Source organism: Microtus pennsylvanicus, chromosome 13, assembly GCF_037038515.1.
Source record: "Microtus pennsylvanicus isolate mMicPen1 chromosome 13, mMicPen1.hap1, whole genome shotgun sequence".
NCBI lineage: Eukaryota > Metazoa > Chordata > Mammalia > Rodentia > Cricetidae > Microtus > Microtus pennsylvanicus.
Genome location: NC_134591.1, coordinates 3,416,405 through 3,443,460, shown reverse-complemented (window position 1 = coordinate 3,443,460; position 27,056 = coordinate 3,416,405). Strand labels below are relative to the sequence as shown.

At 41.9% G+C, this 27,056-nt stretch overlaps 1 protein-coding gene across 4 annotated transcripts in view; it reads left to right on the top strand.

Moving 5' to 3' along the window:
* The first annotated feature begins 6,065 nt into the window (after positions 1–6,065).
* Tnc (tenascin C) overlaps positions 6,066–27,056 on the top strand; it is an 88,566-nt gene continuing 67,575 nt past the window's right edge. For 3 of the 4 annotated variants that reach the window (XM_075945381.1, XM_075945380.1, XM_075945379.1), the window contains exon 1: positions 6,200–6,304. The gene's annotated coding sequence lies outside the window, so the exon portion shown is untranslated. Of the gene's footprint in view, positions 6,305–27,056 lie in introns of all 4 variants that reach the window. The other variant, XM_075945378.1, reaches the window with a different exon arrangement.

The window sequence follows — 27,056 nt, the reverse complement described above, 5'->3', positions numbered from 1 at the left end:
GGCTCATGTCTTGGAGAGCACATGACCCACACAGACCTATATTCCCAGAACAAAGGCTGGAAAAGGAAGCTGATGGCATTAGATGGCTATGATGAATTCCTGCATATCAAATGGAACAGTTAGTTACCCCAGGGAGTCAACAGCATATGGTGCATGAGAAAATCCTCACCAGCTATTCATCTTACAGGAAATAAATATCCACAGTCTATGAAAAGCTTAAACACAAACAAAAGCAAATGCATTAAGGAAATGTGTTTGCAGAGGGCACTTGTTCATTTTCAGCTTCCCAGATCCAAAATAATCACTCAAAACCTGTATTAATTAAACCACTGCTTGGCCTATTAGCTTATGCATATTTCTAGATTACATTTATGTCTTGAATTGACCCATTTCTATTTGTCTGTGTATCACCACATGACTGTGGCTTGCCAGCAAGGTTCCAGCATGTCTGTTTCTGGTGGCAGCTACATGGCTTCTCCTGACTCTGCCTTTTTCTCCTAGCATTCAGTTTAGTTTTCTCCACCTATCTCTGTTCTGCCCTATCACAGGCCAAAGCAGTTTCTCTATTCATTAACCAATAAAATAACACATATATAGAAGGACTTTCCACACCATTTTCCTTTTTCTGTTTAAATAAAAAGGAAGATTTTAACTTTAACACAGAAAAATTGCATATAACAAAACAGGTATCAAGAAAGAATTACAGTTACAACATTTATATCTACTTTACCTTTTATCATAATGAAGGAAAACTATAATTATAACTACCTATTATTTAACACCATCAAAGACTCCAGAAGGATATAATATTACCTAAGTTAACAGGAAGAGCATTGTAAGCAACTTCCATAGCTCTAGAACTGACAGAGACATCTCACTGCCTGAACAGTCACCCAAAGTTGTTCTTTAACATCGGGGCACACATCTTTAGTCTACTGGCCCATAGTATCCAGCAGACTTTCCCATGAAGCAGGAAATTTCAATACAGGAAGTTTCTCCTGTATTGGCAGTTTGTCAGTCACTTTCTTCTGTGTCCTGCAGAATGTCTAGCAGATTCTTTCATGAAGCAAAAACCCCGAAGAACCATCTCACCTTTAGGCAAGTTGAGCAGTGGTTTTTCTGTGGGTCCTGCATGTCTAGTCAAGCAGTTCAGAAAAGAGCAGTTTCTTGCCCAAATGGCTAACAAACTCCACAAGGAACCTCTTTGATGCTTGTCTTCTTCTTAAAGTAGATTGGTGCTGCTAGGAACAGATGTGTCTCAATATTATGAGAAGTCCCAAGTTCTTAAAACATTTTAAATGTCATATTCTGTAGTCTAACTAAAATATAACTCTATACATCTAGAAAACCTAACTAACATGACTATAAGCTTGACTATTATAGATGACCCTCTATTAATCTATATTTCTTAATTATACATTACTTTTCTAAATGAGCTACACAAATGCAACACCTTAATCAAGAGCAAATATATATATACATATATATATATATATATATATATATATATATAGAGAGAGAGAGAGAGAGAGAGAGAGAGAGAGAGATAGACCTTAAATTTGTATCAATAAACCAAGATCCATACCAATGCAAAGTATCCATCTCTATAGCATATCCCCCTTTAAATGTAAACTAACATTAATAAACAATATTTGGGAATGTGGGCATAGTTCTCTCCAAATTGCCTCCTGCTTTCTGGTGGGTGAAGTAATTTTTGGGGTGTTCATGGTGATCTTTTGGGGGGGTCCTGTCAATCAAACCACATTAGTCTGGACTCAAATTCTGAAGTTATGATACCTTTAAAATATATAGGTTGGTTTAGCTTAGTAGCCCATACAATGAAATTTCTCTCTGTACTTAGCTCCTTGACAGTCAAATAATTTAAAGAAAACACAATAATATGTATAATCCAGACTCTCTGTGAATATTCCATCTTTATGTGGCCTATTTTTCTTACTCTAGCTATTACTTTTTCTACAAGTTTATTATTTATTTTATTTTCTTTAATCCTTTAATTTATGACTGTACACTTTTATATTACATTTACTGTCTCTTTACTCTTTTTCTTCTCTCTCCCAAACCTACATATACTTTTTCAACATACTATGTCTCATTTAGAGGTCTTTTATGCCTGAATCTGTCCTATTGTATATCTGAAATCCTTTTTGTTCAGGATGCTTTTTAAAATTCTAAGCCACATTACTAGATCTAAGATTGCTTTGTCTTTTGGCTCTGGCCAGTCCAACATAGCAGAGATATGCTCACTGCCTCTGAGACTTCCAGGTAGGAGCCATGCTCATGCTGGCAACCAGTTGACCCATGCTGCCACCAAGTAACTTGCATCACACTGCTCACAAATCCTATTCAAGTGCTCCGCCTCCTGAAAGAGGTAGAGTTTGTGCTGGCAGCATGGACCAGAAAGTCGCTGTTTCAGCTGATTTGATACCTCACAGGTTTTTTGCTTGTTTTTTTTTTTAACCACTAAATCAGGAAGACCTCTCTTTAAGGAATCATGCCCCTGCTTGCTTCTAGCAAACAAAGCCCACCCAAGAAAATGCTGCTACCAAAAAAAAGCCATGATTAACTCTGTTCCTTTGTGTGTAGGATTACCTTTCAAGTTTTCTCAGGTTTTACATAGATTTATTCAGTCCCATGTTGGCACACCAATCTGTAGCCAGAGACTACCTGTACATTTTCAGTTTCTCAGACCTGAAATAATCACATAGAAAATGTATTAATTAAATCACCGCTTGGCCTATTAGCTTATGCATATTTCTAGATAACTTTTACATCTTGAATTAACCCATTTCTATTCATCTGTGTATCACCACATGGCTGTGGCTTACTAGCAAGGTTTTTGCACCTCTGTCTTTGGTGGCAGCTTCATGGCATCCCCTGACTCTGACTTCTTTCTCCCAGCATTCAGTTTAGTTTCTCCCACCTAGCTCTGTTTTGCCCTGTCATAGGTACAAGTAATTTCTTTATTCATTATCCAATAAAAGCAACACATACAGAAGAACTTTTCATACCAGAAATGAGCAAAGGAGTTAAACACATAGTTCCCAAAAGAAGTAGCAATTAATATATTGGAACTGTTTAGCCTCCTTCACTATCAGGAAAACAAACATCCACACTGCTCTGAGAATTCATCTGAACCCAGTTAGAATGGTTATCTCGAGAAAACAAAACCCAACAAATACTGATAAGAGTATCATATACCTAGTGGAAATGTAAATTCAATTGTCCAATATCTATGAAAATCAATATGTGTTGACAGAGATTTCTGCAGCCATTCGGTCACACACACACACAAAGAAAAAAACCCACAGAGGTCTACATTAATTATAAACTGGTTGGCCTATTAGCTCAGGCTTCTTATTAGCTCTTATGGTGGCCTATAATTCTTGTCTGTGTTAGCCATGTGGCTTGGTACATTTTATCAGCGAGGCATTCTCAACTTGCTTCTTCTATGTCTGGATGACAACTGCAGACTGACCCTTTCCTCTTCCCAGAATTCTCCTGTTCTTGTCATCCTGCCTATACTTCCTGCCTGGCTACTGGTCAATCAGTGCTTTATAAAGCCAATACAACTGATAAATCTTTACAGGGTGCAAGACCATTGTCCCACAGCAAGTGTGTGTTTGGGAGGGTCACCAGTGAACTGAAACTAGGAGTACCATGTGACCACATGGCAGTTAGCACACATCAGAGTCAGCTTACTGTGGAGATACTGAAATACTGGAATAGCCGCAGTCAACATCCATCTAAGTGGCATCAACAGATGAGAGAATAAAGAAAAGGCCCAGTGGACTTTTATTTAGCCAAAAAGCAGAATAAAACTGTGACATTTGCAGGAAAGTGGATGGAACTGGAGGCCACCATGTTAAGTGAAATATGTAAATCGAGAGAGAAAAAAAACCAAGTAAAAGGAGAAATATCAGGGATATTTGAGGACAAGGATAGGAAAGGCATTAGAGGGCTAAATATCAAAGTACAAACATTACTTGGTAAAATTACCATATGCAGAATTAAAAATGGCCCAAGGGGACAGAATGAAGCCTAGTCTGTGTCTTCCTCACTTCAAGGCTAAGATATAGCTTTTTTCATAGCTTTTTGGAAGAAAATTCTTTTCGTTGGTGGGGAAAGGGTTTCTTGTTTTAGTTTGTTGTTAGTAGTTTTTTTGTTGGGTTTGTTCTGTTTGTTTGTCTTTAAGAAAAGGTTTCACTCTATTACCCAGGCTGACCTCAGACTCATGGTAATTCTCTTGCTTAGACCTCTCAAATGCCAGATTTACTAAAGAGTGAGCCCCCACATCCAGCTGAAAACACATTTTGCAAGTAGACCGCACTAACGATGTGTCTATGGTATCGTGATACAACTCTGTGGCAGCTGATGGTTGTATTCTTATGTGTCAGGGTTACTGGCTGTTTCCTTCCTCAGAATGAGTCTGGTCACATTTCATTTTGCTTTCCTGTGATTGGTTAAACAGTTTGTAATTGCTCTGAATCAATGATTGATTATAGAACAGTAAGAATTATTGGGAGCTAGGGACCTGGGGACTGAAACATTCTGAGAAGAAGCCCTATTAATCACCCAGAAGCATTCACTGCTGGTGAAAAGACAGGCACATGCTACTGAAATATGTTTTGGCTGAAATACAGAATGAAAAAACTCCCTAAACAACCAACATTTGAATCAGACAAAATGGTTCGAAAGTTCAAATGAGTTCAAAAGTTCACGTGATTTATGACATAATGATTTATGTGCTTTCTTGCTGTCTGCGGGTGGAGGGTGAGTGGGTCGCTTTTTCAAAAAGTTCTAGAATCCTGGAGTCAATGCTAACACAGGGAGAGCCTAATCTTGATTTGCCTTTTTTTCCACTGGAGAAATTGAGACCAACTGCTATGATGAAGGCTGAAAGGTGCTATCAAACAATATTACAGGTAAGTGGATTCTTGAAACCTCCATTACTAATTCTTAATTAAAATATAAGAAGTCTCTTCGAAATTACAGAACAAAGAAATGCATTTTCAAAGTTCAACATGGCAGTGGTGTCTGTGCTAATGTGTGACAATCTCCTATTTAAGTATCATCACTCACTATTTCTGGTCAGTAGTGGGTCATAGAGCCACGAGTTGACAATCTGTCTTAGGCAGAGACCATCAATGACATTAAACTACTGCCATAAATAAACCCGTGAGGGCAGCTTCTCTCTCCCTCGAATGCCTCCATGTGTCCTGTGGATACTCTAACTTGCTGAACAGCGAGCCCAGGAACGGCTTAGAAGCAATCTTCGACCTTAAAGATAAAGTTGTTACCGTTTGAAAAGTATTAGTGACTTTTTTTAAAAGAAAAAAGTCTGGATTGAGCATCTAGGGGCACTGAGAGCTCAGAAGCCACACTCAAGAGACCCTGCTAAGTAGAAGGCACTTAGCACTTGGATAAGCAAAAAGTGGCTCCTGCAGGACAGGACACTGGGATCCGCATAATGATTCCTCTAGGCAGCTGGGCATGGCTGGCTCCCACTCCTCCAAGCTTCTAACATGGTCCCCAGCTGCTGAGAACTGATCTTGAGTTATCTCCTGGGGCCAAGAGAAACCTGAACTGCCTTGGGCTTGCGCAGCCCTCTACCTCCTCTTTCCAGGAACTGGACTCAACCGTCGGGCTTTCTCTGAGGTGTCACCCCGCAGCTGCTGCCCGGAGCCTAAGGGAACCCAGGTCGGGTTTCCAGCTTGCTGGAGTCCAGGATCAGAGCCAGGATCCCGTTCCCTCTTGCTCAGCTCCAGAGGCTTCTGTTTCACAATTAGAATACTTGTTTGTGGAGCAAGGCAAAAATCACACTTCTCTAACAGCTATTCTGCGGAGGCGGAGGGAGCTGGAATTCCTACTCTTTTTTTTTTTTTCACTATAAATTGTATGCAAATGATCTGTTAGCTGGCTGGCTGCCTAGAGTGAGAGCGTCTCTCATGAGCTAACTCTGTTCCGCTGGGAGGGCTGTTCCTTTAACTTGCAAACTGAAAAGAAAAAAAAAAAGTGGGAAAGGATGTCTGGAGGCGAGGCGTCCCATTACAGAGGAAGGAGCTCCCTATAAAAACCAGGCAAAGCTGGCCGCTCTGGCCACAGCCTGCCTACTGTCGCACACCTCTCCCGTGCAGACACACATCCCAGCCTCTGGTGGGCACAAAGACAGTGGCTGGGGAGAGGCTAGGGACTGCGCCCGTGGGAACTTGCCACGGTCTCAGCCCAGGTACTTCTTCAGGGAGCCTGTGAGCCCAGCGACCTAGATTTCTCCGACCTGGAAAAGGTGAGTCTGTTGACCCCATCACTCAGGGTCTTCCTGATGTGCCCTTGGCATTCCTGGTACCCAGTAAGGTGTGGGTTTATACCTCTTTAACACTCGTGTTCTGTTTCCACCCCCGGTAACGGAGTGTTTCTCTGCATGTGATCCGATGTACCCTAGTTATTTCTTGCTTGCCTTCCTCTTCTATTGTATTTGGTGTTGATCTGTCAAAACTAACTACTCAGAGAAACTTTTGGTAAAGTTTTTGTCTCTGCCTTTTTTTGGTGGCAAAGTAAGACTTTTTTCTCTTAACCCTTTACCTAGTTGGTTCTCACCTGTGGATGAGTGTTAGAAAACTAGAGTTTGAAAGTGGCATTCACTCACAGCCACGAGGTTGAATGACAGAAAACATAATTGTATATTTAAACAATCTCAGTACTACACAGTATTCAGCTAAACTCCCCCCCCCATCCACCCCAATTTGGTCCTCATGATGTCCACTCTGTGGAAAAAAATAAGCGTTGGGATACCAAAGTGAGGCTATGAGTTCTAGGCACAGATGAACAACCTACAGGCTGCAAGAATAGACTTGGAGCAAGGTGCTAATCTCCAGTGGGAGGCTCCTGATTCACCGGCCTCAGGTAGGTGGGGTCTTGGCATGGTTAGAGGCTACAGGGCTATCCAGATCCCATGCTGCTCCCTATCAGGCTCTCTCCTCACTCTTCAGAGCAGGAACACCCACTTAACATCTTCCCAAGACATGAGATGCCACCTTCCCTGTTCTGGAGTGTTTCTGCTTATCCCCACCCCCTAGGCTTTATCATTTTATCTTGCCAAATCTGAGAGTGCCTGCTAGCCTGGCAGGTATTCTAGAAGGAAGAAGTTGTGTTGGCACTGTTAGGAGAAAAGGTGGCAAACTGGGGCTGGATGTGAATGTGGAGTTCTGACTCCAGAAAGTCCTTGGGCATTACAGGCTCACGTATTTAGCTATGGGGTGCTGTGTGGCTAGAGATTCTGCTCTGTGTCAGAGGGCAAGCTGGACAGGGCGCTCTCTTTAAGGTTGAACATTTCTTTTTAATGCTTTTGTGGACCTCTTTTTCCTTACTTTTTAGAGCTTCCCCATGAGCGTCTTAGAAATGAGAGCTGTTCCCCACCCTGGCCCCTTCTCCTAAGATAGAGCAGGCCACATGGGGACTGGGGAGAGGTTTGTTCAGCCTAAATAAAGTGATGGGAAGCACTCCTGTTGTATGAGTATGGGAAGCAGCGTGCCTTGGCCTTGTGCATGCCAAAAAACAGGAACCACATCTGGGCAAAGAAGGGGTGCAGAGTGGGAATATTCTCTGGGTTGCCCCTGCTTCTTTCAAATGCCTACCTTCGTGCTCCCAACCCCTCCTTACCCTGTCTCAAGAGGTGACAGAGTTTCTAGCCATGAGCTTTGTCATCACACAATGTGGGTGAGGAATTACCTCTCCTAGGCTCTGTGGCACTCACCTGGTATAGACAGGCTGGCTCTTAGAGGTGTTTCTGTTTGTCTGATTATCAGTTCACAGACAGCTTTAAGATTAACGTTCTACAAACGTATGTCGAGTTTAACAATGGAAGTATTTACTAATAGAATTTGGAGAATATTGCAAGTTTCTGACAGGTAAACACGAGGCCACTTGGGCCGATGTGAGGTTAAAGGGTCCAAACCTTACTGCATTGCTTCCATCCCCTGAAACATTTCACCAGATTGCAAACAACAGGGCACACAGCTCCGGATCTCACAGCCAGGCAGTGCTCGTTCAGGTTGGAGCTCTGAACTCCAGCAGCTACGGGAGTAAGGACAGGTCCCCAAATGAAAGAGGAGACAGGAATTTTAGAGGCAGAAGAAAGCCGCTTATGTTAATCAATTTCAGTGATGGACATTGCCAGCATACAGTTAGCCCAGTGTGTAAACTATAGGCTCCTGATGCCTCCTTGGGCATCATGGCACCAAAAGGCCACAACATGTCTCTGAAGCATGGATGTACCTATGAGACAAAGAGACTCCGAGTGCATAGAGATTGGGTCTTAGAACTCAAGTGATGGGGCCAAAATCTAAGCCCACGTCTCTACTCCGAGGCACATTGTGCCTCTGCTGTGTTCCTTTTCAATGTGTCAGCTTCTTGCACAGCCCTCAGAAAGAAAGCACTTCCCTTGTGACTAAGTATGCTCCTGCAGGCAGACTGTGGAAACCCATAAATACAGCAATAGCCTGATCATATAACAAGTATAGAAATTGGAAAGGGAACGCAAGCTGACAGAATGAAAAACATCCCCCCAAATCCTACCCTTTCTAGTGTTCACAATGAACTAAAAATACCTCTTAGTCTCTTTGCCTGTAATTCCATGAACTTACAAACTAGAGTTTTTGATGGAATAATAGCCCCAGCTTTCACAAAACACAAAGGCTTCTCCATACAGAGGCTTTTTCCGTTTGAAAAGAACTTGAGATACAAATATTTAGTTGGCTCTCAATATACAGTTCCTCTTTGACGATCAAACACAGACATAAACTGGCTGCAGTCGGGGCTAACAACATGAGACATGTGTGATGGGAAGGCTTTGTATGATGACTCATCCAATTCTCAACTACATGAATTATGAATTAAAAACTCCATTTAATGGAAGGAGAAATTAAGGCTCAAGGAAACTGAGTGGCTCAGCCCGGGTCATTCCATAAAACAGTCAGAATTGGCTGCAAACCCAAACTTTCTAAGTAAAACCCCACTATTTTGTCTCTTGTGCCACACTGCCTCCTGATGTCAGGCTTGGCTAACCAAGTGCAGAACCCTACATGGTGTCCTTTGGGGAATGGCCAAAATAGTACAGAAGACTCCAGCTGGCATCAGAGTCTCTTGATTTCACAGAGGAGCCCTGCAGCTATCATTTTTCATGTGCACAGGAAAGGTTAGCTGGTGGTGGAGCAGCTCACTTCACTGCCTGGAAACAGAAACTTTCAAGTTTCAGCTAAGAGACAGAGAGGGGGAGGGGAGGGAGCGAGAGGTGCGGGCATGTCATTTCTAGTGACATGCCTGTTAGAAAAGTCAGCACACTTTCCCAGACTGTGGAGATGGGGCTTTAGGGTGGGAGAATGGAAGAGAACCGTACCTGTTAGAAAAGTCAGCACACATTTCCCAGACTGTGGAGATGGGGCTTTAGGGTGGGAGAATGGAAGAGAACCGTACCTGTTAGAAAAGTCAGCACACATTTCCCAGACTGTGGAGATGGGGCTTTAGGGTGGGAGAATGGAAGAGAACCGTACCTGTTAGAAAAGTCAGCACACATTTCCCAGACTGTGGAGATGGGGCTTTAGGGTGGGAGAATGGAAGAGAACCGTACCTGAATCTTCTAAGGCTTTGTTGAGCTGAATGTGTGGCTTGAAAGAGGCTGCTGCAGAGGGGGAAAGGGCTATACCAGGCGTCTGAGGATGAACCCCAGGACAGTGGGGGAGCAGTTATAGGCTCCAAGTTACAGATTCTGCCAAAGCCTCAGAGAGGAGGTTGTGATTCAAGCACCTCTCACTGTGGGAAGATAGTTGGGAATCCCCTTGAATCCCATCCCAGACCAGCCTGAACACCTCCAACATGTGGGAAACATTAAATGGAATCCCCGTTCCAAGAAGGAAAACCCCTTAAAGTATAGTGAGCCTAGCTGCCTGCAAACTCTACTTCTCCCCAACACAAAGCACACTGGTGGCCTTGCCTACTATAAAATCTGCACACACTCTACGACTTTGTGTGGAGGAGAGACCACTGCATAGTAACCTGATTCTAGCCCTGGTGGCCAGACTTTTGCTAAGTTGTGCCATTAAATCTAGTAATCTTTGTTCTGTTTCCTTCCCCTCTGCTATACATACTTCCTAGACCTGAGGAGCCACCTAGAGTTCAGGGCTCTCATTGCCATCTTCGATCCTCCTCTATGGAACAGAATGCCTACGCTGAAAGTAGGTTGTGAATGGAAAATCCTTTCCATCTGTATTTTCACTCTGTTTGTGAGTGGAATTTTTTTTAATATTATTTCATTCCAAGCCATCTCAGATGTTTGAAATTTCCTGACGTTCTCAAGTTATGAAATGTGGGCACTGTAACTCAAATAGCTTTGACTGGTCCTTTAACCTTCCTTGAACATAATGCCAAGAGACAATGGGTCAATGGTCACTTCCTACCCCAAAGGAGGGAAGGTGGCTTCTGCTAACAGCTGTAAAGATGTTCCAACATGTCTGTGACAGAAACGAATGAGGGATAATTGGGAAACTAACTAAATTAGTTACTTCGTTCATTGTCACAGCAACAAATATCTGTCAGAAAGCAAGTTGACAAGGAATGGTTTCTTTGGCTTACAGTTTTCAGGGAAACAGTACATCATGGTAGGGAAAGCATAGTGGTAGAAGCTGGAGCTGGTTAGTCACACTGCATCCATGCTCAGGAAGCAGAGAGTGAGCAAACCTGGTGTTCAACTGAGCTTTTCCCTATGCACGAAGTGCAGGAACCTCAGTCAATAGGATGGTGACATGCTCACATAGCATGGGTCTTCCCATTTCAACAAACCTGATCTAGAAACTGACTCTCAGGCATGCCAGAGGTTTGTTTCTAGACCAGTTTTCAAGTACTATCAAGTTAATGATCAAAATTAGCCAGCATTTGAAATTTTGCCCTATAGTCTTCCAATACTGTGACATTTTACCACTTTCTATTATTTTCAATATCACTGGGACTCCTCAGTTCAAATGGTTGGAATCTGGGCTGCATCAGTTTAAGCAACTTACTCACTATCATGAAGACAGATGATGGGGAGGACCTCAACCCAAACTCATTTCCATGTATCTAGAAGCTGGCAATGATCATTGGGGTAAGCAAGCTACGCCAGGCCCCATGCTTCAGCTTCTCCTGTCTTAGGAAGTTCACTATCTCCAGAGTCTATGTACCTTCTGCGCACATCAGACCCTCAGAATATAATGCCTATGAAGGGCCATGCTATTCCCAATACAACAGGCGTTGGCTTCTAAAGGTGTGATGTTTGTCTCTTTCACAAGTCTGCTTCATGATTTACAAAGTTTCCCTATGAGCAGGACAGGTCTTCACAGCATGATATACACATGAATTGATACATTGATGAAATAATTTTATACTGATCACCTCATGCACTCCTAGCATATATAGAAGACTTTGCAGGAAGGAAGGTAAACTGAGTCTTTGTTAGTTGCATAAAGCAGAAAGTAAAGGCACTCAGAGCTCCTTCCCAGTGTTTCTCTCACTGTGCTCCATAGATTCTAAGGAATTAATCCAAGTTTCCGGATAACAAAAGCAGCTTAGAAACAGCTGGCTATTTGCTAGATAAATATTTACATTTTTAAGATTTATTTTATTTTTAATTATGTATATGTGTGTGTGTATATCCATCAGGGTAGGTGCACAAGGGGACAGTTTCCCTTGGAGGTCAGAAGAAGGTGTCAGATCTCTGGAACTGGAGTCACAGGCATTGTGAGCATAACTGCTTAAAGTCTGGAAACTGAACTCAGCTCCTCTGAAAGAGCAGCAAATTCATCTCTGTAGCTTATACTTGCATTTTTACAGAAGTAGTTAGATAAAACTACTTCTGTAAATGCTTAGATTTATGAGTGAATTATGGATGAGGGACTTTAGACAAGTATGTGGATACTGTGTAGGGGGAAGAGTCAAATTTTATCACCCAGTAAATGTGTAGGAGAGTTAAGATAACACTCGATGGATTAAACAAAATGCAAGAAACTATAGACTGTGGGGAAAACATTAGTTCTATTCAAAACCTTACGGTTACAGACACAAGCATGGTGTCAGGAGAGCATGTCACCTGCAGAAGCAACATACTGTGACTGGAAGGAGACAGCTCTGTGCCCTGCTGGATCATCTGCCAGTCAGAGACCCTTGCAAACACTAAATGTAAGCACCAGTCTATGAAATGATAATATTTAAAAAATAGAAACCTGTACAGTGGATAATAAAGCTACCCAGGGAGGTAGAAGTCTGAAGTTAACTACAAAGGTGCTTTGACATAGCAGAGGGAGTCTGCCGGCTGTGGAGGACATGAAGCCGGGACAGCTCCAGCAGTGGGCAGGGGCCACTGACATCATACAGAAGTGGTGGGATGCAGAAATGTCACAGGACAGTGCTCTTGCAGATAGGTTACTTTTGCTAGAATTTACAGAATGCCAAGCTGAAGAGGCTGGAGCTTACAGCTCAGGCCCCTAGGACCCTGGGTGATTCAGACAATGCCATGGAGAGGTGGGGAGGGACGGCAAAGGACCACATCCAACCTTACTTCAAGTACTTTTATCTGTTTTGTGCATGGAATTTCCACAAGACATAATTTGATGAAAGGTTTCTCTAGCACAAAAAGAAGAGGAGGAGGGGGAGAAGGAGAATGTTTGTACAAATTGCTGACCTAATTTGACATATGATTTTAAAGATGGTGAAACTGAGATATGAAGGAGAGAGAGCTGTTTCTAAGATGTCATGCCAGGTGGCACTAGGTCAGGGAAGAATCTTGGGTCTTCTGAATTTTTTCTTAGAATATAAAACTCTGCTGTTAACACATTCTCTTACAAAAGATGAGCTGTTTTATTCTCCAAACAGTGTGTGGAGTGAGCTAATGGCCCTATTACTTATTCACTAACCACAAATCAGTTGTCATAAAAAAAACCCAGAAATTCCTTAAATGTCTTTTGGTCATTTGAGATGCATCTGTTGGGAATTCTTTGTTTCAATCTGTATGCCATTTTTAATTGGATTATTTGGTATTTTGGTGTCTAATTTCTTGAGTTCTTTATATATTTTGAAGATCTTCCCTCTGTCAAATGTGGGGCTGGTGAGGATCTTTTCCTTTTCTGTAGGCTGACCATTTTGTCTTATTGACCATGTTCTTTGCCTTATAGAAGCTTTTCAGTTTCAGGAGGCCACACTTATTAATTGCTGCTCTTGGTGTCCTGGAGCTTAGTTGAAGAGAGGGAGGAAGAATCATATGAGCAAGGGGGTCAAATAATGATTAGAAAACGAAAGAGAGTTGATCTGAGCTAGTGGGAGCTCATGAGCTGTGGACTGCATGAAACCAAACTTAACCCTCTGAATGTGGGTGACAGTTATGTGACTTTTTGGGGGACCCCTGGCAGTGGGACCAGGACTTATCTTCAGTGTATGAACTGGCTTTTTGGAACCCCATTCCCTATGGTAGAATACCTTGCTCAGCCTTGATACAATAGGGAGGGGCTTAGTCCTATCTCAACTTGGTATGCCAGACTTTGTTGACTCCCAAGGGAGGCCTTACCTCCTCTGAGGAGTAGATAGGGGTTAGAATGCAGGGAGGTGGAATGTGGAGAAGGTGAAGGAGGGGAAGTGGGATTAGTGTGTAAAATTAAGAATTTTTAAAATAAAAACAGAAGTAAATATCTTATGACTTTTGTAGCTCTAGAATCAGACACAGATGAGCTGAGCTTTCCACATTCATGTGTTATTGCTGTTGGCCTGAGTTTGTTTCATATCTTAAGGTTTGACTAGATGGTTAGATTCCAGACTGCATTTATTACCTGGCTTCTACGCCTCATAGTTTCTAGACTACATGTTTCAGTTCCATGCTCTCTTAATTTCTTCTCATATGGGATACTTCAACAAAGCCATCTAACTCACCCAAGCCAGTGATAGAAGAGGAAAAAAGAGGAGGAGGAGAAACAGGCAGAGGAGGAGCAGCTAGAGGAGGAAGAGCAGGAGGAAGAGGAAGAAGAGAGAACACAGTCTTTTATAAACAGAGATGACTGTTTAGCTGTTTAGTTTTAGCTGAAAGGAAATGGTTAGGCTGTACCGCAAGGCAAGGCAGTTCCACAAACATAAGGCTTGGGGGCAGGAACAGCGCAGTCTGTTTTGGGGGGCAGGATAAGTGCAGTCTGTTTTGGGGGGCAGGATCAGAGCAGTCTGTTTTGAGTCAGCCTGCTGCAGCCTCTAACTATCCAGTGTCACCATCCCCTGCATCTCATTATAGATGACAAATTTATTCATCCAACTTTCCCTCCTATTAATGGGCAATAAGTAATTGTGACAACCACTAAGGTGAATTGTGTCTTAACTTTTTCAGCCATTTTTGAGGTAGTTATCATAGATCATTTAAGTATCCCAGATTTCCTTCAAAAACTAGATTTTTCCAGGACAATAATTTCAAATCTATGAGTCAAAGTTCTCTGAAAGAACAGAACTGATTAAATATCAAAAAGAGATTTGTTATATCTATTGGATTACAGGATGTGGTCTGAGAGGTCCAGCAATGACTGTCTAACTAGAGGGGCTGAGACTCCAGTAGCTGTTGAGTTTGTAAGAGTGGATATCTCAGCAGCCTCTCTGGTACTGAAGGTCTAGAGCATTCCTGGAGAACTGCCGGGCCTCGGTCTGTGCTGGAATCTCAGAGAAGTTGATTCTACTATTGGTAAAGGAATGCTTCGGATCAAAATGGGTGTATGTACCAGAAAGAGAGAGGATAAGCAGACAAAAAGCCCAGTTTTCTTCTCCCATGACCTTCCATGTGGGCTGCCACCAGAAGGTACTGATGTCAGATATAACAGGGGCAGGTATGTCTTCCTTCTTCAGATAATCTAAGAAAATTCTTCACAGGAATACCCAGGAGCTTGAATTTTAGTTGATTCCAGATTCAGTAAAATTGACAGGGAATAGGTGAAAAAGTCTCTTGAGGAATGCTCGATCTTTTATTGTTGTCTTATAACTTAAGGAGAGATAGTCTCTGTCCTGATGGCCTGAAACTCTCTGAAACAGTGAATCAAGATGAACTCTTCCTCCCTTAAGTTGTTTCTGTTGGAAATTTTGACCAAATCAATGAAAAAGTAATTAGCATAAGCCAAGCACTTCACTGCCCCACCCCATACCCTCCATCAGAGACCTCCATTCTCAATTCTCATTATCTTATAAGATTTATAATGGATCATTTATAAATGGGTCAGTGCAACAAATTCCTACCTAGGCCCCATGATACATGCATTCCCCTTCCATTTGTGTCACTATTTAGGATTATAAAGGTTGGAATATCTATGCCCAAACATTCCCAAGTAATTGTTTTCTACAAAGAAAATTAACACCCCAAATTGACATTCAAGGTTTCCCATGATTCACCTCCAAACAGACTCTGTGCCTCAGCTATCACCATACTTTGCACACCCAACCTCCATATATATTTTTTCTTACATAGAATTGCATTTTATGTAAGACCTAACTCAACTTCTTCAATTGTTAGTTCAAATGCCACCTGCTCCAGATACGTAGATATTCCTCCCCATCTCCTTTGCACAATCTGACCTTTTCCACTACCCCGTGTATCAAACTGCTGTTTCTATCCCACAGACCAACTCTTCCAGCAAGACAGAGTTCTTAAGAGGAGATTTTTGTCCTGGTTCACCTGCAACTCAACATGACTTAAAGCTAACCTTAAATACCTGACAAAAGTTCTTATTCCTAAGACTCAAAAATCCCATTTCACATGAGGCTCATTTAGAAAAATTAGTCAGAGGTTATTTACAAGGTTCGTTTTTTGGGCTCACAACTACACAGGGTGATAAGATACCTTATGCCTTGAAGAAGCCATGCCAGTTCTGAGACAGGAAATCTTGTCAGGACACAGACTTCAAGGATTGTCTTTACTTCCAAAACTAGTCCCAAAAATAAGTGCTGTCATCACTTGGGGTTTAGGAAAAGCCAGTACCAAGGACAGAGGGCATCTGTCCAGAGCTTTGAGACTGAGTCAGAGAGGCTTTTGTAATAGTATGAATCAAACAGCAACTAGTGGGAGGAATAGATGGTCTCGGGGAGAAGATAAGGACAAAGATCTCCTTGTCTTTGGACATGGAGAAAATCACAACCCGTGCGAAGTGATGAATCATGATTAAGAGTGTGGCTTTGGCATCTGAAGGCTCTGAGTTCAAAATACTTGTGCTTGCTGTGCGAACTTTATTAAATAACTGCTCTAAGTTTCACTTTCCCAATATATATCAAACTGCACACAAACACACACACAACAACAACAACAACACCTATTTCAGAAGGTCATGGCAGTTATTACATGTATTGTGCCTTATATTGCTTATCAAAGAAACTGGCATGTGAAATAAATGGTCATGGTCGTGGTCATGGAGGTTGGCACTGTTTTTGAAGCAGTTCTTGGTGCTAAGACCCCACTGGGTAAGCAGTTCTCAGATTGTGTCCTTTGAAACAGATTCTCATGAGAGTCACTTAAAGAGTGTTCTGTGACCAGTGATCTTGAGAAACACTTGATAACATCCTGGAAATTTAGGGCTCATGCAGTCATTTCATTGTAGTGCTAAATGCTGACAACACAGTAGCAAAAACAATAAGGCAACAACCTATAATTCATTATAGAGGTGTCTTATCCTGTGTGCTCCTCTATGACAAAATTTTGTGTACTAGGCAATGTGGAATCAATGGAAACCCACTTTCCTGGAAACTTTGAAGTCTTAAGGATAAAGTATCAGTAGATTGTGTGTATTGGGAATGCCCACATCCTGGTACATAGATTAAGATTTATAGCTGAGCCTACACAGGATGGAAGAGACTAGGAAGCTCCCTAGAGCAATGTTTTGAAGGACATTGATTTCTAAACTGATGGGAGCTCTGACACCCTTTTCCATATGAGATATGTCTTAAAATGTGTTGGACCATAATCTGGAAAACTCTACACCAGAGTACCAGGCTCCACATACTCTTAAAGGAACGTTAAATTTGTACACGTACGTCTAAATTGACAGTGAAAAGCCAAACAAATCACTTGAGCCAAAACAGGCATGCCCTGGTCAGGAAATCTAACTAGAGAGGCAGAAACATGTAGAGTGTCATCCCAATTAGCAACTCTTTCTGGCTAAGGTACTCAGTAATCACAGCCAGACCTCAGAAGATTCTGGAACCCTGTCTAGGCCAAAGGGAACTTGCCAACACATACCCAGGAGCTAATAACCACTTGCAAACAGTGCACCTTGGCTTCAGTGTCCTCCAAAGAAGAAGCATGCAAAGTGGGAGCACCAGTCAGAGCTCAGAGAGAAAGGCAGAGGTCAAACGCTCTAGGTTTACACACGGACAACACCAGACAGTTGCTAGGCGTCTGGGAAGTGGAAGGTAAAGGAATTCTTTTTCACTCTTCATAGTTCTCCTTACTGAGCAGCTCAAACTAAGTTTACACATTTTTAATAACTAAAGAAAAGTGTTTGAGGAGCTACCCCAGTGTGGCACAATGTAGTTGAACTTTCATATTTGAGAACCACAAAGAGGGCTTCAAAAACTGCTCCTGTTTCACAAACCAGTTCTTGAACTACACCAGGTGTTAGCTTGACTTCTAAACAGGCAACATAATGAAAAAAAGGATTTATTCTGTTCACAATTCTGAAATCATCATTTTAGGAAAGTCAAAGCAGTTGGTTACATTACATTCAAGGTCAAAAGAAAGGAATTGGATCTAGGTTTGCACGTCTGTATTCTGATCACTTTCTGCACTCTTCTGCAATCCAGGATACTCTAGCTAGGGAATGACATAACCCATGATGGGCAGATATTTTGTCTCAATTAGCGTAATCAAATGAACAAACAAACCCACAACCTCATCTATAAGGTCCCTCACTGAGATTTTCTTCCTAGGTGACTCAGGACTGTGTCAAGTTAACAACCCTAATCTGAAATTTTTTACTCTCAGAAAAAAAAAAATTCTTTCTTGCTATTCTATTGTTTTTGTTGCTTGTTTGGTTGGTTAGTTTGGTTGTTTGGTTTGCTTTTGTTTTTTGTTTGTTTGTTTTTTGAGAAAGGGTTTCTCTGTGTAACAACTCTGGCTGTACCGGAACTCATTTTGTAGACTAGGCTGGCCTCAAACTCAGAGATCATACTGCCTCTGCCTCCCGAGTGCTTGGAGCTGATTTTGAAGCTCCCGTCTCTGGTGCTTCTCACTTGATCATCCTCTCATTTATTAACCTTCTCTCTGGGCCAACTGAAGCAGGCCAGACTGCTCTCAGCAGCTCTAGAGATCTGCCGGAGATTTCGACATTTTAGTTCACATGGCTTCGTGCCCTCTCCTCGAATAAACAGTAAATGAAACCACCATGGGTTCCCCAGTTTCCCAACTTCATTCTTCCTCTCTGTGGCCCTAACAAGTGCATTCACTTAATGAAACTTAGTGTGCCTCCAATATATGTTACTTAAATATTAATACCTTAGAGCAGACAATAAATCTTCTTTCAAAAAAATAACGTAGTAGAACAAAAGGAACCTGAACTTTGGCATCATGAGACGGTGCCCTTGATTCTGATTCGAGTGGCACTGACCTGATGACTCCTGGACAGTCTCAAGCCTGAGCTTCTGAGAGCAGGAAAATATGAACAATGTTCCCAGACTGCCTAAGCTGGGATCATGATGAAAAGGGATTTGGAAAGGACCAAGCACCAAATAAATAATACTGATTTGTTCCACTTTAGTTGCTTGAGATCTTTCATCCTGGCCAGGTGGAGCATCATCTCTAGCTAACATATGAGGTTCTGAAGAGCGGCGCTCTAGGTTTGCTCTGGCCCAGGACTGGCCTCCCTTGTGTGCCATCAACCCCAATCCTGTGACGTACGTCAAACACAAAAGAAGCAAGTATGTTTGGGAAACACGCTATAAAGAATCTTCGTGGAGGTTTCCACAAACACATAAAAGTCTCTGGAAAATCCTGAAGTAAAGAAAGATGCGTAATTTGTTTGCTTTAAAATAGCATTGGCTTTAAAAATAGCCTTTTCCAAACAAGATTAACTAGGAAATACCTTTTGCTTAGCAGTAATACCTCTCACATGCCACAGATTACATGTTAGGGAACATGCTCCTGTGTTTGGAAAGCCTAAGCCTTAGCTTACACTTATCTCTATTTTTCCGGCTCCCATGCAGCTTCAGGAAGACTTTTTCCACTGTCAATAGTATTTTTGAGGAGAGCCAAACCCTGGATTCCTTTGAAGTTAGTCCTTTGAACTTAGTCATCCTTTGACATCACTAAATTGCTGCGAGAAAACTGAGGGTGAGTCACTTCACCTGGATCTAACTCTGTGCTGCCTTTTTTTCTAGCTAGGTGGCCTCAGTTTCCTTATCCTTGAGGAGCAAAAAGTAAAGGAAACCATATCAGGGATCATAGCGTGGAGCCAGTGGAATAGCCCGTATAGGGCACTGGAAGCACAGATGTTTCCAATCAGTGCTGCTGCTATTATTGTAGCTTTTAGGTGATCCCATTTTGAGAGAGGAAAAGGAGACTCTGTGTGTCTGCATGCCTTTTCTAGGACCACACTAATTAATTACTGGAGTGGACTTAGTTTTCCATGGCGTCTGGTTTCTTGCTACCAATCTTAGAGACCTATTTTTACTTTGAGAGTCGGCTGCTCTCAAAGTGTGTCGAGGCTGGTTGACCTTGATGCTTCCTGGGTTTGCTAATTGTCAGTGTTTCTCCCTGGCTCCATCTGACAGCAGACCCCAGTCCAGCAGAATTCCATTCATTCAGATACCAGGACTACCATTTCAGAGAATGTTTCTAAACATTCTAGTTCCCAAATGCCAAATAATGAGCGCATGTATCCACACTGCCCTGTTCCTGGGTTGCACTTAATGGCCTGTGTCTCCTGAATAAACAGATTTAAGTTTTTGCCCCTGGCTCAAGTATTTGAGACCTGAGAAAGAGCCAACTGCATTTTTTTTTTAAAAAAAAATCTGGTGGAAACAGAAAATAGAAGAGTCTATTGTTCCAGGAAAAATAAATTCAAATTTATTTTTGAAATGCTTTTCCAGAATTTTATAGGAATCTATATAGTATTGCCATTTGATCAGACCCACTTATTTTCTTTTATGTCTAGGTAAGAAGCACAAGACAGAAAACTACTGCTCTGCAGAAATTTTATTTCAAAAATTGAAACCAGACCATAGCAAGGTAGCTTGTAGTCTGAGTGCATCAAGGGATCTAGTCATTTCTCATCTGGGCTGTTCGTAGGTATACTAAACCACAAATATGAATCTCATTATTGTGCCTAGATGGAAATACTTTATGGATTAAAATTTGGGGATTTAATTTGGTTAGTAATGAAACTTCTTTTCAAGGAGTAGGAGGAGCCACAAAATACCACCAGGGATTCATCCAAATCCTTTATGAAATTTCTTTCATAAAGTCAGTATACTATTTGAGTCTCTTTGTATTTAATATTGGCCATTTTCCTTGAGTCTAAAGTAGAAAGCTAAATCTGGATAGACAGAACTACTGCCAAATTAGCAGCAGTTCACAGATCATTACAACCTAGAGACTTCTAAAACTGGGGTTCACTGTATTCTAGGTGTTGAATATACAGAACTAGATTTCTCATATGACGGCCCTTGCCTTCATTGAACCAAAGTCTCTATATAGTCTAACTCTATATGGGCAAAGTGTAACTATATCAGCCTAAATAAAAATAAAATAGACATCAAACTCTCTCAAAATCTTTTCTAAAATAGTACTACTCAGCCCAGACGGCAGGACGGAAGACAGCCAACTTCCCGTAATGGAGGTTATTTTAGTTTCCCTTGAAGGACAGATTGAGTCTGTCCACTCAACAGTGGGGAAAGTGGGCTTTCTAGAAGTCTTTGAGACACCAGGAACCCTCTCCAAAAATAAGTTAGACTCAGCAGCATCTCAAGGGTCCCCATCAGCTTGCTTCACTGGGCAGCAGCACCATCAGGCTCTGACCACAGGGATTTCACATACTCCCCTTCAGCCTGCTGTTGGTAAGTCAGGTTGGCAGAGCAGCGGCTGCTCTCACTCACTAAGTCCCTTCTCTGGTCTCCAGGGCTAAGGGGAATGAAAGATGAAGAACTCCAAAGGGCATGGGGTCATACCTTCACTCCTTAGCGCCATCCCAGTTTGCATGTGACATAAATTAATGCCTCCATTTCTTCATCTGCAAAATGAGGATAAAATTTTTACTTTGTGATTTGGAAAGAATTTGAAATTTTGTATTCAAAAGGCTTAGCTCATGTTCTGGAAAAATACAGTCAATAGATAAAACATGATAATCTTTTGTACTTGTATTGTCATTGGTATACTTCTTCCTGATTTCCAAAGCCTCTGCAGTGAGTATTTGGTTCACTACACTTTTCCTCCTCCAGTTAGCCCTCCATAAGCTCCTTAGTCAAGAGCACCACTTCCTTCCTTAACTCTTTCCCTGACACTGGTATGGTCTCTACCCGTGTTCATGCATAATCTAATTTCCACAATGAGCTCTGAGAACAGGACACAGCTCTTTACTCTGTCCCTCTTCCCCAGTGTCCTGCACACTGTGAAGCCCACAGCGAGTAAGAAGAAATTGTCGCTGGAAAGAGTCTCATCATACCTGCTCTTTCTGTTGACCCAGGCCCATGCAACATGTTTATAGAGGTGCTTGAGAGTATCATAACCGTTTAAAACAGCAATGCATGAGTTTAAATCAGTTACACTTGTCACTGTTCAAGAGCAGACTTTAAACTTTCTCATCATAGAGAGCACATTTGTGTGGGCTCCAGTCGTATCACTAATGCTTAACTCGGGGCACAGAACATGGTAGAGATTTGATAAGGATGGATGGGGGATGGGATAAAGTCATACAGAATCAAGAATTCTAGAAAGTTCTTAGCATATTAGCCCTCCCAGTTTCTTTCCCTGATATTTGTCTCCAGAGACCATTAAAATGGACTTCAGCTAAGCATTAATGGGAACTTTTTACATGTACTTCCTTGTTTTTATTATTTGTATTTTGTTTTTGAGACTATAATTATAATATTTATCCCTCCCCTTTCTCCCTTCAAGTCTTCCCATATACGCCTCCCTACTCGCCTTCAAATTCATGGCTTTTTTCGCTGTAATTTCATGCATATATGTATATGTATATATATATATATATATATATATATCATTCCTAAACACAGCCTGTTCAGTCCATATAATATTGCTTACGTGTATGTTTTCAGGGCTGGCCTTTTGGCCCTGGACAACCAATCAGTGCATTCTTCCCTGGAAAGGATAACCTCTCTCATTCCCAGCATTCCTCAGCCTTTGTGTAGGGTTCCAGGCCTCCTGGGCTTTCCTTGTCCTCTTTTTTGTGGTCATTGGTGTCGTCTTCATTCAGCTCACATTTGGTTAGTCCTGTTGGTGAAAGTTTATGGCTCTAACTTCTGATGTCACTAGAAGACTCAATCTCACAGCAAACTCCTCTCCTCTGGATCTCACAGTCTTTTTACCCCCCTCTACTGTAATGTTACCTGAATCTTATGTGTTGGAGAGTTTTGTAGATAGAGCCATTAGGACTGGGTTCCACAACTGCGTATCTTGATTGGTTGTGGTCTCCATCTGTTGTAAAGCAAAATTTCCTTTGCTCTATTTTTTTTTTTTTTACTTTTCCCACTTTTACTGAGGAAGAATTGAAAAACATTGATGTATAATGTGATTGTTAGATAGAAATATTACCAGTTTAAATGTAATAACCATATCCACTACCCCACATAGCTGCTTTCTTTATATAAAATCTACTATCTTAGCAAATTCCAAATATACAATATAATCTTACCAATCCCTTTCACCATAATGGTTCCCATAAATAAGTATATGCTATGGTAACTGTATGTGACCACTTAGGGTAATATATGCAGCATGACAAGGAAGTCATTATTCATCAGCAACATCTGCATGTGTACCATGTACTTGGGTACCACTGTTTTGCCACCTCTAGACTCAGTGATCATCTACTGGTGGTTGTAATCTCTGCTCGAGTGTGATTTGGAGTCTATAACCTCATTTCTGTCTGCATATGGAAAGCACTGTGAGGCTGGGCCAAGTGTTTTCCATTAAGAGAACAGTTTTTGAAGGACTAAACCACAGACAGTGTGTTCTGAAGAAATTGCTGGCCCAGTATCATGGACAAACTTCCCAGCAGCAGCTCTCTGCCTCAGAGAAGCCTTGGCCAAAGTTCTGACCTCCCAGAAAAGAGCTCCACCCAAATCATTCACTCCCTTGTTCCTGCTACTGAATTAGACTAAGGCTAAGGGAATCCTGGGTCTGTAGCCACAGTCTTTTCATTCTTCTAAGGTTTCAGATCGTCCCTGATGCTAAGCTAGCTGAAACGCCGAGGGCTGTACACTCAAGTAGAGGAAGCCCCAGTGGAAGCTAGACAGATGATTCAGTAAATAAAGGGGTTTACAAAATAAGCCTGGCGACCTGAGTTCACCTCCATACAAACCATGGAAATAGCCAGATGAAATGGCAACAGTATGTAATTCCAACACTCCTTCAGCAGGATGAGAGACAGAGGCAGAATTACCTAGACATTCATGGACCAGCTAGTACAGTATGCTGAGTGCAGCAGAGAAACAAGAAAAACCTTGCCTCCAACAAGGTAGAAGTTGACAAACGGCTCACAGAAGTCAACCTCTGCCTACCACATGTACACACATGCATGCATATAGACACAGATGCACAGGTAAATAATTTTTTAATAAAGGAAGAAAAGCAAAGTTAAAGGAACTGTGACCTTTGGCCATTTTCACATTTATATTTCCTTCCAGTAGAGATCTGCTTCTATGTCTGTTTCCTTGCCTGACATGGGACTTCATTAATAGCAGTACAGAGATGTCCATCACTGGTCTCTGAAACTCTACTAGTCCTAGGCTATCCCAAGGCCTATTATCACATTCAACTCATCTCTATTGAAAGAAAGAAAAGAACAAGTCATTTGTAAATAAATTAAGTGACAAGTCTCTGGGACAATTGGCAGTTCCGCTGACATATTCTTGGGTGCCAATTAAGACACTTGGACCATATCTCAAATTGATAATGACTAGCCAGTGCTGAAATTTAGAGCCTCGGCATTCAGAAGGGTTTTGTCAGTTCAAATTTTATTTCTAGGTTTTTTTCACCCAGAGTGTGCTGGACTCACTCAAGGGAGGGGGTTAGATGTCCTTCGAAAACAAATCCAAACTAAAAGTTGTTTCCTGACTCCTAGTTCTTCCTAAGGAATTCATGGATGTTGGGAGGGACAAGTGGTGAGAAATTTGTAGACCAGTTTCAAAGCCTGTGTTAGCAACCCCGTGCTTGACTGGTCACACACAAGAACCTTCTCTCCCCTGTAAGCCAGAAGAAAATTTTCCTGTAATACCTTAAGTCATCAAACTGATGTGGAAACAAATCATATCTGCATTTAAGAAATATGGAAGCACCATTGTCTATCCAAGTCAAGGATATTCCTTGTTTATACCTAAGTCAAAAACACATTTCATGAGCTACTAATCATGATGCCACCAGTAACTAATTCAGAAGTGTGTCTCCAATCATGTAAGGCTATCCAGATAAAGATGATACATGCCTAAAACTGAAATCCTGTGTTGATTATTCTCTAGCTGTGACCAGGAAAATATTCAAAGATTAATTCCTTTATCTCACAATGATCTTCGGCCTATAGAGAGATATCTAAAAATAACCCTTAATTAAGCCCATGCTGATTCTTAAAGCTTAAAATCTCCATGTTCGGATGTGAGCATTCTTGTCACCAACTCTGCCATCCATCAGGTACAACAGCACTTGTTTCTTTAGGGACATGAAGACAGCCCCACACCTGGGTCCCTGAACTTGATTTAATGTTGGCTTCCACAGCTATGAATAAAGAAGCACAGGTCATCAGCCCCCTACAACACATGATCCAGGCCCGTTATTACTAGTTACTTCCCATAAATATAAGAGTCTAGGTGGCTGGAGAGATGATGGCAGCATTAAGAACACTTGCTGCACTTTCAGGTGACCCAGCTGTGGTTCCCAGCTCCCATGTGGCAGCTTAAACCATCTACAAGTTGAGTTGTAAGAGTTACAACTCCCTCTTCTGGCCTTGATGGTCAACAGGCATTCACATGGTATACTGAGGCATTTGGAGGTAAACATTCATGCATGTAATAAATTTTTTCAGTGATAATCATCTATCTGTGCTTTTAGGGTCTTTGTAGGTTAAATTGTTCTTCCTGAAATTATGAAAGCACAGTTATCCGAACTTGACCCCCCCATGTCTAACCTAAATCTCTCAAACTGCAATCTCCACTAATTTCTCCAAAGCCAGCCTTCACAGGAGACATAAACCAGCCAGTTGTTGGTATGCAGAACATTGTGCTTTGCTAACATCATTATTTCTCTCCATTTATACCCCCTAGACAACATATTTCTACTTTCTAACAAATTGATCTGCACAAGGCTTACTTTCTCATACACCAGTGATTTCTACAACTTTTCTGATCTAGGTCCAAGTTGCCACTGAATTTAGACTGGATTCCACTGAGAGGTCAAGTTTTGGCTTAAGCAAAAGGAATTATTGGCATATATTCTTGCTAGGTTGTGATCCCAAGAGTGCAATAGAATGACAGAATGACATGTCTTCTTGCTTAAGTGTTTATAATGGGCCAGACAACATGCTCAAGCTCCAGTACAGATCTCTAATCTTTAATCCCCTCTGGTGTGTGTGTGTGTGTGTGTGTGTGTGTGTGTGTGGTGGTGGTGGTGGTGGTGGTGGTGGTGCTGTTATTGTTGCTGCTGCTGCAGAAGAAGCCAGAAGTCAATCTCAAGTGCCTTTCCCCAGTTTCAGTTTCCTCAGGAGCTCTGGAACTTGCCGATTAGGCAGGGTCTCAGGGATCTATAAAGATGTGCCCCCATGCCCAGCTCTGGGGATCAAATTCAAGTCCCTGTTCTTTCATGGCAAGTACTTCACTGACTGTACCATCTTTGAAATCATTTTGACCCCTATCTTATAAATGAGGTCATGGGTTAGAGGATAGCTACCTTACCCAAGTTACTGAGCTCGAAAGAGCTTAGACGTGTTTTCTACAACACTAGAGCTGTGATTGAGCTTTCACAGGTCACAGAAGCATCCCAGTCCTCCGAATCCTCAGAGCACCATGAGCTGATGTGAAAGGCACCCCTCAAAGGCATTGTTCCTCTGCTACACAGTGTGACAGCCTCTTTCTTCCCACATTATCCTTAAGTCTTAATTTGGGGCCTCAATCAACAGCTCAGGCATATGCCTTAAGCAAGAAAACCACAGTTAACTTTATGTCAAACATAGATATGAAGTTATGTATGTGAATCATTATTTTTAAGTCTTAAAATCAGCCTGAGTTTAGCTAGGCACTTATATTTTCAGTCAGTAATTCCTCAACTACCTTTGACAATTCCTTGCTCCTATCTCCTGTCTGTACATATGAATGGCCATGTGACAGGTGACAATTCCTCTCTCCTATCTCCTGTCTGTACATACGAATGGCCATGTGACAGGTGACAATTCCCTGTTCCTATCTCCTGTCTGTGCATACGAATGGCCATGTGACAGGTGACAATTCCCTGCTCCTATCTCCTGTCTGTACATACGAATGGCCATGTGACAGGTGACAATTCCTCTCTCCTATCTCCTTTCTGTACATATGAATGGCCATGTGACAGGTGACAATTCCTCTCTCCTATCTCCTGTCTGTACATACGAATGGCCATGTGACAGGTGACAATTCCCTGCTCCTATCTCCTGTCTGTACATATGAATGGCCATGTGACAGGTGACAATTCCCTGCTCCTATCTCCTGTCTGTACATACAAATGGCCATGTGACAGGTGACAATTCCCCTCTCCTATCTCCTGTCTGTACATATGAATGGCCATGTGACAGGTGACAATTCCTCTCTCCTATCTC